A 13,766-nucleotide genomic window follows, 5' to 3' on the forward strand; every position below is an offset into this window, starting at 1 on the left:
ATTCACCACATAGAACACACAGCTGTGTGTGTCAGCGAGTTACCAACTGCGAATATTCCAGGAACGTAAATGTTATGTGTGGATCTATGGAGAAAACCTTATGGAAGGCTAAATCAACTCACAGGGCGCATGCGCAGATACATTTGAAACTATTGCAGAGTGAAAGAGGTTGGGGCACTTGGAAACACCTAAAAGGAGGAGGGGATGTTTTCTTTCTCTCAATACAGAGTTCTTAGAAAGTAGTGAACCTTAGGATTAGAGAACGTGAAAAGAACTTATTGCAAGTTAAATCTATAAAACAAGCATAAAACACACAAATGTGTTATTCATAAAAAGGTGTTTTAATAACACTATGCTTGCTTAATTTACAGATATCAAACAGCAATCAAACTACAACTGTGAGCAAAAGTAACAAAGCTGGTTTATGAAATAAATAAAATCTACTAATGCACTTTTAAAAGTAGTTTATCTCTTGAAAGTGAAGTTACCTGAATTCTGAAGGAGGGTATGTCTATTTGGGAAGATATACACTAAAATGTAGATAAGTGTGCTTTTGACAAAACCAAAACAATTGTGGCATTAAAGACTGCAACATAATAGTTGGGAGGGATAAATAAAAACTAGAATCAAGACAGGTTTTATCACTTTCTTTTTGTAACTACATTATTGTACAGCCCATATTTGCTTTAATTGTATAACACATATATCTATATACATATTATGTACTCTTTATGTCAAGTGAAACTGCGGTTGAATATTTAGATCAGAAATTATCTGATATTTGAGTAATCGCTTGACAACCTCTGAACTATCTACCTACGAGATTAATGACACACATTGACATAAGTATGGACTTTGTTTTTGGACTAATTATATAAATGTCTTGTTAGTATAAAATTGCAATTTATATTTTTTGTTAAATTGTGTTTTCTTTCTTTTAATCAACAACAAACTGTCAGAAGTCACCCATGAATGTGTGAGACTAAGCTGTTCTGTGGCATATATTTGTACAAGTGGAAGAACGTAATGACATTTTGTAGACTTACAAGTCTGATGTGGAGATCAACATTTGCATTGGTAATAAAAAAATCAATTGTAGCTAGCATTTCTTCTTTCAAGAAAATTCCACAGCTGTTAATGTCGTTCTGAATGATGCTACTTTAACAAGGGAATATAGCAAAGGAAAGCAGATTGGAATTTATCCTGCAAATGAAAAACAAGACTTGCCACGCACAATTATCAGATGATCTCCTTATGGCTAGATCTGAAGGCTAGTCCTGAGGTAGTTCTTCTGGCATGCCAGGGTTCAGATTTCTTTAAATCATACTCCCTGACTTCTGTGCACAATTTATTCATCCATGAACTTTCCCAACATGAAGACACTAGAAGAATTCAGTAATTTGTTGAGAAGTATTGTGAAGGCTGCATTGCACAGCAATCCTCTAACCAAGTGTGTAGAACTGTGGTTCCAAGATGTTTGCATAAAGATGTAACTCTACTTTGAAGAGTTTTGAACTTAAAAAAATGCTTATATCACTAGAATGTTATTCGTCTGAACTATTTACTCATTCAGCTTTATAATGCACTGTTCATGTCACATTACATACAGCATCTTTAAAGGGGTTCTTTTAGTACCGTGATAATTTGCCGAAGCCTAACAGCATGTTTCTTATCACCTGGATGCTGCACCTGTTTTGCTGGAGAATGATGCCCCGAAAATCCCTCAGCCATCCCACAGAAACAAATACAGTACAGACCAGATTAAAGAGAGTCTCACAATACAAAGACACAAATGAGGGCATTTATAAAGGAGTTTCAGCTTAAGGTTTATGTATATTCCAGCAAGTTAATAGGCCTTAACCTACATTGTATCACAGTGAAACATCTCTCTGGGTAATCTCCCTCTATTTCACATTCTCTATTTTGGCTGCATACATGATCTCTGAAAAACAGATATATTGATCAGTGCTCAGTTCAGGGGCCATGAATTCTAACAACCACCAATAAAAGGAAACGTGCGGAATCCACAATGTAGATAAGAAATGCACAATTCCAAAACAAAAGTGTACACCAGAAAGAACAAAGCAGCATACATGTCTATCCGCATGATTCATTTTTTAAGCTTCTGCAGGTGCTACAAGATGGTCACCAAAAGCCACACATTATTATTTTCTTAAGAAACATGTGAACATGTTGAAGTAGATAGTGCTCATTGAAAAAGGAATCTAATTCCATATAAGGCACATAAGTTTACAAATTGTTTTTAAAATCAACAGAAATACAATCATCCATTTGTAGTATCTTGCAGCCTCTTCAAGCATATATCGCACCTGAAAAAGGAAAAAAAGACCTCGTTAAAAAGGTTTAATAGATTTTAAAATATTTTTAACAATCTAAAACTTCGTTCCACATTCTTTAGGAGTAACTAGTAAGTTAAAAATCAGATTCTATAAAGTGAAGTGACTGATGAGTACAGTTGTCGTGTAGTTCCCACTAATGTGTAGGACCTGCGCGTTTGTGGACAGCATAACATTTGGGCAAGGTGCCTAGACAGATTACAAGCACCCCCGCAGGATATGTTGGCCTAGAAATCAGCTACCTCACGTTGCCATCATAACCCCCCCCCTAACCTGAACAGGGACCAAATGGTTTATGACAACCACTGAACATGACAACCGGGACCCCTCAGTGATCGTGATAACAGTTCAGAACCTTTTCGCTCAGTCACTTGTGCACTCTTGTTCTGAGAGAAATATAAAGAGAATACACAATGGCACGTTTTCAATATATTTATTGAACAAACGTTATTCCTGTATAGAATACGTGTGCTGCGATAATCAGTAGACAGAAGCAGGTGAAAGTGATCACAAGCACCAACAGAGTGAATAGCAGATATAGTTTACGATGGTGCGAAGACAGTGTATATATGCAGGCATATAATACAAGGCAGTGATCAGGCGTACATCTACGATGCAATCCCTACTCTGTGTATGTCTAGAGTGTATGTAGGTGCTGAGCCAAGAATACACAGATTGGGATGATCCAACCCCATTACCTGGCAGGAAAGAATGTAGGACCTAGTCTAGGTCACAAATTGGACACCCCTCGTTGAGATGTCAAATAGCTGCTTGGCGAAGCCTAAGCATGCAGGCGACCCTCGGTGTCAGATGAAGTGTCTCATCTGCTAACCCCCGGAAATGCCTCTTTATAATAAAAAGCATCCTTGCGATGTACACTCAGATTAGCATTGTTGTGGCTATGTAGATAGCCCTGTCGCCCCGAGGATGAAGATAGAATGACATTTGTTCATCATGCGCAAAGGCCTTGGACTCGGTGTTCGAAGTCGAATGTGTAGGCAAAGCAGTTTCAGAGAAACTAATCCAACATTGTCACACACGTGAATATGTGCAAAAGGTTTTATCAATTATGTTATTGTGCAGAAAAGAGGACAAAATACAAAAATGTGCAGAGTTGCTAAGTGGGCCTAACTCACGCACACAACACAGTGGATCATAAAATTACAGGCCAACATCAAATCTTGGAATCAATAATCATGCTGGCTTTATTTTCAGGAGTTGCTTTTAACATCGAGTCCCAAACAAGAAACCTCATGGTCAGGAGTGCCCACCCAGAAGTTGTCGAGGTTCCGAGATAGCACACTACTTTTTCTCGATGATCTAAAGTAAGCTTATTTATTTTTAAATCAGGCTTCTACTTTTAGGCTTTGTTCAGGTTAAAGAAGAATTAATTCTGCGCCCTTTTAGATATGTCCTAGAAACACTCTCTTGCCAGCCTACTGAAAGCTAATGCACCATATTTTAGTAAAAATACATACATTTATTAGCATGTCAAACAGTTATTGCTTAAACTCACAGGACACTACACATACGGTGGCCAACTGGTTAGCTCCTTTTAGCCAGTGGCTTTATTCCTTTTTTTGAGCCAACGTAGAGGATAGCCATTGGACAGCAGTCCACATTATTTGGAAGGGTAATCATCTAGATGCATGCCTCTCTCTGCCCACCAGCACAACGCTGGTGGTGGGAAGGCAGAAGCATCGCTTTATTAAATTAGGCATTCTTTAATGGAGCTTGACGTTGGGAGCAGTAAATGACAACATAACTTCAATTTAGTGGAACAACAAAGTGCCCAATCCAAGATGGCCGTCTTAGACTCACAAATTGCTTAGCAAGACTTTGGCATCACAGCTCCGGAAAAAATGCTGCAAGCACTTTTCTCTCCGCACTTTTTGTCTCCTTTGGGCAGTAAGACCTCCAACTCCTGCTGCTTTTAACTTGCACGTTCTCACTGGTTTTAAGCAGCATTCAGACACGAATGGCTGAGGTGCCTGCCGCTTCTCTGCTTATTGCAACAGCTGAAGAGTCTGGCACACCCAACATCCAATGAAAGTACCTGGGCTCTGATCAAACTACATCAATAGCAATGATTACACAGTGTAGGCGAAACCCACCGATCGTTCTGGCTCACACTCCAGACAATGCATTACCAGGCTTTGGTCTAAATACTATGTCTATGACTACCATGAGGATGCACCTTAAAAAATTCATGAAAGCTATGCACTCTGGGCATTTCGTCTTCCTCACAGTTGCAACGGTAAACAATTATATCTATTGCTTTTTTATAATTTAAATAACAGTAGGTTTATTTTAAAAAATTGATTACTCTTTTAGAAATAGGTTTTAAAATACAGTTGATATACTCTTATACTGTTTATATATATTTTTATTGTGTATTAAAGTAGGGTTATTTATAATGCTCTTTCACACATCCCTCCGACTGCTGTCGAATTCAAATTCACCCAGTCACACAAAAAAAATAAAGCACTTTCGCTTAAAAAATGTCCAGTCTTATTGGCTTTGCTAAGGCCCACTGCTTCATATGTGAGGTATTGGAAATGGATAAAATAATAAGTAAGTATGAACTGGTCGAATTTACAATACCAATCTGAATTCAAACATCGTTTGAGGGCCTGAACTCATGAACGTTATAAAGAACGTTGCCAGATGACGTCTACCTGGAAATTATTCCACAAAGTCTTTGTCATCCTTATTCTTGTGTATCACATTCAAAACATGGGACGACCTCCCACAACACATCAGAGCCCCCTTCTCACTTTTTGAGTTCTGAAAGAGGCTGAAGGCCTGGCTCTTTTAATAACTCTGTGAGGACCACACTCCTACGCAACTGCTCAAGCGCAAGGATACCCTTGCAGGTAAGTAGTACGCTCTATAAATCTACATAAAATTAGGGAGTGCCAGAGTGCCCATGAGAAAGATGGCCGTACCGAGGTGAGACTCCTGCAGCTGAGGGGCACAATCAGTCAGCATCCACATTATTTTTTTGCAAAAACATTTTTTATTGCATTACTCAAACACAATTGACATCCACAATGTTCATCTGGCCAGTGGCCGCCATCCGCTTATAAAATCACATCCAAATACAATCTGGGCCACTTCCACCTACCAATGCGCCGTCCCCAAACCCTCCCCTGAAATAATACAGCCCCCCCCCCACCCACATGTCAGTGTGCCGGGACGACTACTACCAGGATAACCTCTCTCAGAAGGAGCCGTATTAAGAGCCATGAGCCGCCCCCCCCCCCCCCCCCCACCACAGACAGGCCCCAGGCAAAGAGGAAAAGGAGAGCCCCCGGCCCCCATGAGCCAATCAGCTAGCCTCCCCCACCCCTAAGTACCTGCCTGTTGCTCCAGTGCCGCAGGGCCTCCCTCCCCCGCTGTTCCCCATCCCTGGAGATCAACCATTAGTGCTTCCCACGCCCGAGCCATGTCCAGAGCCTTGTCATCGTTTCTCCTAAGCGCAAGCTGCAGCCTGAACGTGCCCTCGCTACCCGCCCACTTGGTAAATGTCGCTCTCCACCTCGCGACGCTGGGACCCGTCCTCGACTTCCAGTGGAGCGTAATTTCTCGCTTGGCCACCACCAGCCCCAGGTCGCAAAACTTGCTAGTGATTTTCGTGCGCGGCGTGTGTGGAAACCAAAGCAGCAAACAGACTCCCATCTCCACCCGCAACTCCCGCCCTGTCACTTGGGCCAGGCATCCGACGACCTCCTCCCAGTAGCCACTTAAAACATCGCAGGACCAAAACATGTGTTTAAAGTCAGCCCCCTCCTCTCCACAACGAGGGCACTGCGGCATGGGGCCCCCAAAATACTGAAAAAATTTAGCCGGCGTCAGGTATGCCCTATGCAGGGTGAAATACTGCACCAGCTGAAACCGGGCGTTACGCGTGCTCTTCCAGGCCCGTCTCTGAAGTGCAGGCCATGTCAGTTCCGGGATAGGTTTTCCGATATCGGCTTCCCACTTATCCTTCAGCGCAGTCAAAGGAGCTAGATGTTCCGTGGCCATTCTCTGATAGAGGCAAGTAATGGCCTTGAATGTGCCCGCCGCCATGACCACATACTGACAGCCGGCCGCCGTCCGCGGTCCCGAGAGCCCCACTCCCCAGTGCTTCCGCAGCGCCGCCACCAAGGCCGCGTGGAGGAGATAGTCGCCCCTCGGAATCCCGAAGGAGTCCTGCAGCTCCTGGAATGGCCGAAGCTCTCCATTTAGGTACAGGTCTCCCACCATCTGTATCCCTAGATCTTCCCAGCGGGCCAGCCCCGACCAGTCCCCGCCGTGGGGGAGGGCCGTGCACATACCCAAGGGGATCTCCGGAGCATAAGGGCGAGCAGCGCCGGCCCTCCGCAGGCTCCGGTTCCAACACAGCCGGAGCGTTCGCTCTTCGAGCGTTAGTTGTGACAGCTCGAGTCGCTGTTGGAAAACGATAAAGGAAAGCACGTGTCGCGGGATCATTCTACCCTGCGGACCCTCGGGGCCTCTAAATTCCCGTGCCACTGCCTGCGTGAGCCATTGTAGCTGGGCAGCCAAATAGTACCACTCGAAATCAGGTACCGCAAGCCCCCCCTCGGCTCTGGGCCGGCGCAGCGTGGTCAGCGCCACCCGCCGTCTGCCCGCCCCCCAGATAAAGCCCGTAACCATGGCCGTAAGTTTGCGGAAGAGTGACACCGGCACCCAGACAGGGAGTGTGCGGAAAAAATACAACAGGCGTGGGAGCGCCACCATCTTCAGCAGCGCCACCCGCCCGGCCACCGAGAGCGGGAGAGATCAGTCAGCATCCACATTAATAGCCCACTGTAAAACGTCACACTGGTCAGAACTGCACACTGTATGAGGCACCAAGTGGGGGCTGTGGGAAGATCTAGCTACAGGGCGTCTAAAAAAACAAAACTGAGAGCAGGGCCATTGTCAGATAATCATGGCGGTGTGGAGGAAGGCTGAGTTGAAGCCTTGCAGATTAGAAGGGAACCGTCTGCTGGCTGGGACCCACTCCAGAGGCCTGCAGAGGAATGGCCAGACTACGAGGCACTGTTGGGGTGCGTGGTCGATGATGGACTGCCCCACTGGCTGACGAAGCATCTCAGGACTGGCTGGGCAGCCACTGAAAGCAGACCGTGCAGGGCCGTGGGCATTACCTAAAGAACAGCGGGGGGGAAAAAGGAGGCCGCCTGTGCTGGCCTGTGACCCAGTGAGCAGCACAGCTTCATGAGGGCCATGTAGGGTGAGTTACAGCCCTCCCCCCCACCAAAAATGTCTCCACTTTAGATCTGCACATGCCAACCTTCTGCCACATGTACATTAGGTGAGGGTGACGGCGGGATTTCTGGGGAGCACGCCTGGGATCGCCTTGACATCTGAGATCTGCTTGTGTCCCACCCTGCTACACATACCTTAAGAGGGGGTAAAGGCAGAATCTCTGGAGCATAAGTCTGGGGTTTCCCCAAGCATCTGACACTCCCTAGTGAGCAAAATCAGGCAGGCCATCCGCTTGAAGAGTCGATTGGCACAGTGACACTGGAATTACAGTACACCACACACCCACGCTCAGCAACCCTACCTGACGTGCACAAAATACCAAGATTGCCTTCCTCCAAAATGCCCTGAATATCGCTTAGTCAATGGTGGTGGGCCCCAATTCATGCCAGGGACTAGTGCACCGGTAGGGGGTTGGAGATTGTGGCACAGAGGAGTCTAATGTTGGGAAAAACAGACAACAGGCAAACAAAGCTGCCATTTAAATCGAGATGAGAGGCCAGGATGTCGATCCAGGAGCCACAGCCCACCACTGAAGGGGAACCGTGCCCTGTAGCGGAGACAACAGGGGACAACATTAATTCATTATTAAATGCCACGCAAGAGAGATCCACCTCCTTTCACTCCAAGATGGACATTCTGACATCACACATGGACTCTATGGCAGGCAACTTAGATAAACATGAAGATGTCTTACGGAGGCCAAACATCGAACATCCACAACAGTGGACGCCCTTACATCAAAGAGCAAAACACTACAGAACATGGAAAAAGTCCTCTGAGTGATCGCCGCCATGAAAGAAGATCTGGAGGTATGATCACACCAGAATAATATCTGCATACTGGGAGTTCAAGAAGCAACCGAAATTGGGTTGGGCGAATGGAAGAATAGGTAGAAAGGCTCCTCATGGACTTCTTGAGACTTACAGTTGAGAGAGCACATACATCCCTGCCCGCACAACCCACGTAAAACACCCTGGTGCAACCCATTATAGCACGCCTGTTCAATTTCTGTGACAGGGACAGGATGCTCCAGCTCACAAGGGAAATCTAACCTTTGAGGACAATGACATTTCCATATATCCAGACATCACCCTTGCAGGTCAGCTGTCCGTCAAACACCAATTGATTAAGGCCGACATACAGTACACAATGCTCTACCACACCAGCCTGAAAATAATGCATGAAGGCCAACAGCATATCTCAATACCTCAACATGCTGTGGAATTAATAAAAACTCTCATGAGAAGGACGAGGAAAGGAACATCCAGTCAAGAGCGAGATGATTCAGTGCTACAGCAGACAGACTGTGATTAATCCAATTGTTCTGAAGGACAGCCAACAGGCATACTGTAGTTACCAGTGCCTCCTCCTCACTCAATTTTGGAACGACTGCGAGAGTCCCGTCCAAGAATCGCATCAGCGCTGGTATTAGTGAATTAGTGGTCATATAAGTGTTGAGCATCTGCTATGCGCCAGACATTGATATAGACAATATCTACCCTTGGCACCTGTGTGGTTCAATACACGGAGGACACCCGCAGACAACCATGGAGACACCCCACAGGTACTACCCACTCACACAAGTTGGAGCTATTGTTTGTATATTTAGGTAGAGGTTAGTTACTTTATTTGAACATGTATGAGTTTGAACATATGGGGCAGGAAATGGAGACTGTTCTGATGGGTTTGGGCCATCAGGGTTAGGGTGGATGTGGGAATTGTTTGATACACTTGTCATATACTAGGTATACTATGTCCAGGCTCCGCAACACGTGCTAACATTACAACACTGATAACACCCAATCCTATATGGTCTCACCACCAACAACTTGCTCCCCTGACAGGACTACCGTAGAACCTGCGCATAATCAGATGGTGGTGTTCATGAGGTGGAATGTGTGCAGATTGGGAAATCCTTTAAAAAACGGCATGTGCTAGCCTTCTTAGAATGGCACACGGTCTTGATAGCCCTACTTCAAGAAAACCATTTTGACCCACAGACTGTGCCAGTATTCGCAAAGAAATGGGCATCACATGTCTACCTGTCATCCTATGCCAGGAGCGTGGCCATTCTTATAAGTAAGGGAACGCCCTTTAGGGTGGATGCTTCACACTCGGACAGCCAGAGGTGTTATGTCATGGTAAGGGGTAGATGGGAGACAACGCCACTTAAGATCAATAACTGCTATGGCCCCTACATGGATGACCCTGGCTTGTCTCATGCATTATGGAACATGGTGGTGGCCACAAACCATGAATCGCTATTTTGGGCCCGGGACATAAATTGCATCCTCTTCGACTCCCAGGATATGTCCCGGATTCCTACTTAGGGTGGTGCACTGGTGCCAGCACGATTACTGGACAACATGTAGGATCACATGCTGGTGGATATCTGGCGACAAGAGAAACCTGGACAGACTAGAGGATACCTTCTACTCTACAGTGTGTGGTTGAGGCTGGATTGCTGTCTGACTTCCAGGGATGTGAGCCCCTGAGTCAGGCGTTTAAACACCTCGTTCGCACACTATCCGACCACTCACCGGTGGTGCTGCATCAGGCGTGGTTTGGGGGAGTGATATTTGGAGAATGTACGCGGAGGCCCTTCCGTATGACGTGTTTGCAGCAGAGCTGCACGGCGCCATCGTAAACTACTGTGACCTCAATACATTATTTATTACATTTATATGGCGCACAGCTACCCGGAGGTTTCCCGGCGCCTGTGAACACGATGGACAAGAGGTAAGAGCTAGACGCTAGGAAAAGAATTAAAGGTACTACGAAATTTAAGGTAGTGTTGTTCGACACGTAAGTGAGTTGGAAGAGAGTTCCAGAGGGAGGGAGCCAGGTAGGCAAAGGATCGACCTCCCATTCTGGCTCGTTTGATCCTAGGAACTTGGAATTTGTATTGATTAGAGGATCGTAGTAGGCGTGGGGGTTGGTAGTGGTGTACCAAGGCACGAAGATAGTGGGGGGGCTAAGCCAGAGTTTGTTTTATGCATGTAACAGAGGGCTTTGAATTTGGCACGGCTGTCGATTCTCAGCCAATGAAGTTCACTAAGTGAGGCTGAGATGGAAGTCCTTTTGGGTAGTTTGCAAAGCAGCCTAGCTGCGGAGTTCTGGACTACCTGCAACTTGCGGAGCACTTCCTTGCTTGCCCCGAGATAAAGTACATTGCCGTAATCTAATCTGGAAGCTACTAGGGCCTGGATGACAGTGTTTTGCGTAGATGGAGGAAGCATCCAGAGAATTTTCCTAAGCCACTTGAGAATGGCAAAGCAGGTGGAGGCAACTTTAACCACTTGTTGCTTCATCGACAATTGGTCATCGATGATGACGCCAAGGTTACGAGCCGATTGAGATGGGAGGGGGGGGGAAGGATCACCCATTTGTGGTGGCCTGTGGTGGGAGCCCCAGAGAGTTTTGTTATTACCAAAGATGAGGAGTTCGGTTTTCCCACCATTTAGTTTTAATTTGTTATCATGCATCCAGTCAGCAATCTTTTTTAGTCCCGGATGGAGCGCTGATGTCTTTGAGGTCTCCTTGGGGGAGAGCGAGAAGATGAGCTGTGTGTCATCGGCATAAGAGTATATTGTTAGCCCTGCTTGCTCAGCTATATGTTGAAGAGCAATGGACTAAGTATGGAGCCTTGAGGGACTCCATACTGGGATACATGAGTCTTGGAATGAGCAATAGGGGAGAAGACCTGAAAGGTCCTATTTGATATTTTATTTATTTATTTAAACATTTGTAAAGCGCGAAACGAAGGCCCGTGGGCATCTCGGCGCTAGGTAACTGCAATGTTTAGCCAGAAGGGAACTGGGAGGTCAGTGATTAAAAAGCCAGGTTTTGAGGTTTTTTCGGAAGGACCAGAGGGACGTGCTGGTCTTGATGAAGTGAGGCAGTGTGTTCCACAGTTTTGGAGCAGCCACCAGAAATCTTCTATCACCCCAGTTAACAGATTTGGTTCGGGGGATCACCAGATCCAGGGAGCTGGAAGAGCGCAGTGCTCTGGATGGACAATAGGGGATAAGGTTCTGGGTGAAGAACGCTGGGACAGCGTTGTGTAAAGCCTTGTATACCAAGCACAAGGTTTTGAACATGATCCTCTTCCTCACCGGAAGCCAATGGAGTTGTTTCATGGTAGGTTGAACCGGATGGAATTTGGGGATTCGCCCTAGGAGCCTGGCGGCCGCGTTCTGTATGGACTGCATTTTTGTTAACACTCTCTCCTGGGCCCCTAGAAACAAAGCGTTACAATAATCTAGGGTGGAAAGCACCAGGGAGCTTACCAGCGTTTTCGCCATGTTTTCAGGTAAGAAGGGCAGAATTTTTTTGATGAGCCTCAGTTTATAAAAGGCTGAAGAGGATATTTGATTGGCGTGTGGTAGAAAATTCAGACGGTTGTCAAACATAACTCCCAGGTTTCTCACTTTATCCACCGGAACTGGGGGCTGGCCCATAGATGACGGCCACCAGCGGGAGGACCACTCCGGAGAGAGATTGCCGAAGATTACAACCTCCGATTTGTCGGAGTTTAGCTTCAGACAATTGTGCGACATCCAGTTCCCGATGGCCGACATGCCCTGATTGAACATGTCGGCTTTCTGAAGGCCGTCATTTTTGACGGCTAGGACCAGTTGAGTGTCATCAGCGTATGAAGTAAGGCTCATCCCATGTGCCCTGATGACATTGGCAAGGTCCGACACATAGATGTTAAATAGTGTCGGACTAAGGGATGAGCCTTGGGGAACTCCACAAGGTAGTGACAGAGGGGAGGATTCAAAAGGTCCCACTGTGACGACCTGGGTCCTGTTGGCCAGGAAGGAGGCAAGAAGATTTTTGGCGTTACCTTGGATGCCCATGCTCTCGACACGGTCGACCAAGATGGTATGGTCGACCGTGTCGAAAGCCGCCGACAGGTCTAGTAATATCAGGACGGCGGTACCTCCCGCATCCCGGATAAATCTGATGTCGTCCGCCGCTTTCACCAAGGCCGTCTCGGTACCGTGGAAGCGACGGAAGCCAAACTGTGATTCATCTAGGCATTTGTTATCCTCGATGAAGGAAGAGAGTTGGGCATTCATGATTTTTTCCACAATTTTTGCTAAAAGTGGGAGACTGGCGATGGGGCGGTAGCTTTTGGGTTCATCTTTATCAAGGGTAGATTTTTTGAGCAGCGGTTTTATAAGGGTTTTCTTTAGTGTCTCGGGATAGATGCCAGTGCTAAACATGGAGTTACAGATGTTGGTTATGGAGGGTAGAACTGTATCCATAATAGGTCTCAGGACCTTCAAGGGACATGGGTCGAGGGCCGATCCTGATTTAATGGTGGATACCGTTGTTAGCACCTGCGGGCACGTGACCTCACTGAACTGCGAGAGAATAGGTCCTTCAGGTTGAGTAGATGGGCTGTGGGAGAGAGTGACGTTATTGGAGAAGACCCTGTAAATGTCGTCCACTTTACTGAAGAAGAACCTAGATAAAGTGTCGCAAAGGGTTTGAGACGGGGGAGGTGTGAGATCCACGGAGAAACCCGACAATTGTTTGGTGGTCTCGTATAGACATTTATTAGAGTTTTGTGCTGTTTCAATTTTGTTGCAATAATACTTTTTTTTTGCATCCAAGATGAGATGTTTGTATTTTGCTACTGATTCTTTGTATAGGAGTTTGGCTTCGGGTGTGTAGTCCTTCCGCCAATGTCTCTCTCTATGTCTGCACTGTTGTTTTTGGGTACGCAGTTCCTCTGAGTACCATGGGGCCGAGGGGGTCGATCTGTTGCGTGACCGTTGTTTAAGTGGGACCAGATCTTTTGCTGCTGTGCTCACCCAGTTGTAAAATTGGGACGTAGCATTATTGGGGTCCGGAGATAACGCGGGAAGGGTATCTTTAAGCAAGGTTTCCAGCCTGTGTACATCTAAGTCATCCCATGCCAGGTAGGGGGGACAGGAGTTAGAATGGGGCTTGTCGGCCTGGGGGTCGCCCACTGGAAGTGAAGCCAGAATGAGATGGTGATCCGACCAAATTAAAGGGAGTATTTCTGTAAGTTTGAGGCCCGAGGCATTAGAAAAAATGCCGTCTAGTGTGTGCCCTCCTTCATGCGTAGGGGAATGGACCAAGGGGGATAGACCAAAA

General features: G+C 46.3%; 1 protein-coding gene across 1 annotated transcript in view; it reads right to left on the reverse strand.

The window, feature by feature from the left end:
• Window positions 1-320: 320 nt before the first annotated feature.
• Window positions 321-13,766, reverse strand: part of CREG1 (cellular repressor of E1A stimulated genes 1) — a 123,727-nt gene continuing 110,281 nt past the window's right edge. Inside the window, exon 4 of the mRNA XM_085621126.1 lies at window positions 321-2,330. The gene's annotated coding sequence lies outside the window, so the exon portion shown is untranslated. The remainder of the gene's footprint in view (window positions 2,331-13,766) is intronic.

Source organism: Triturus cristatus, chromosome 8 (assembly GCF_964204655.1).
Source record: "Triturus cristatus chromosome 8, aTriCri1.1, whole genome shotgun sequence".
Lineage (NCBI taxonomy): Eukaryota > Metazoa > Chordata > Amphibia > Caudata > Salamandridae > Triturus > Triturus cristatus.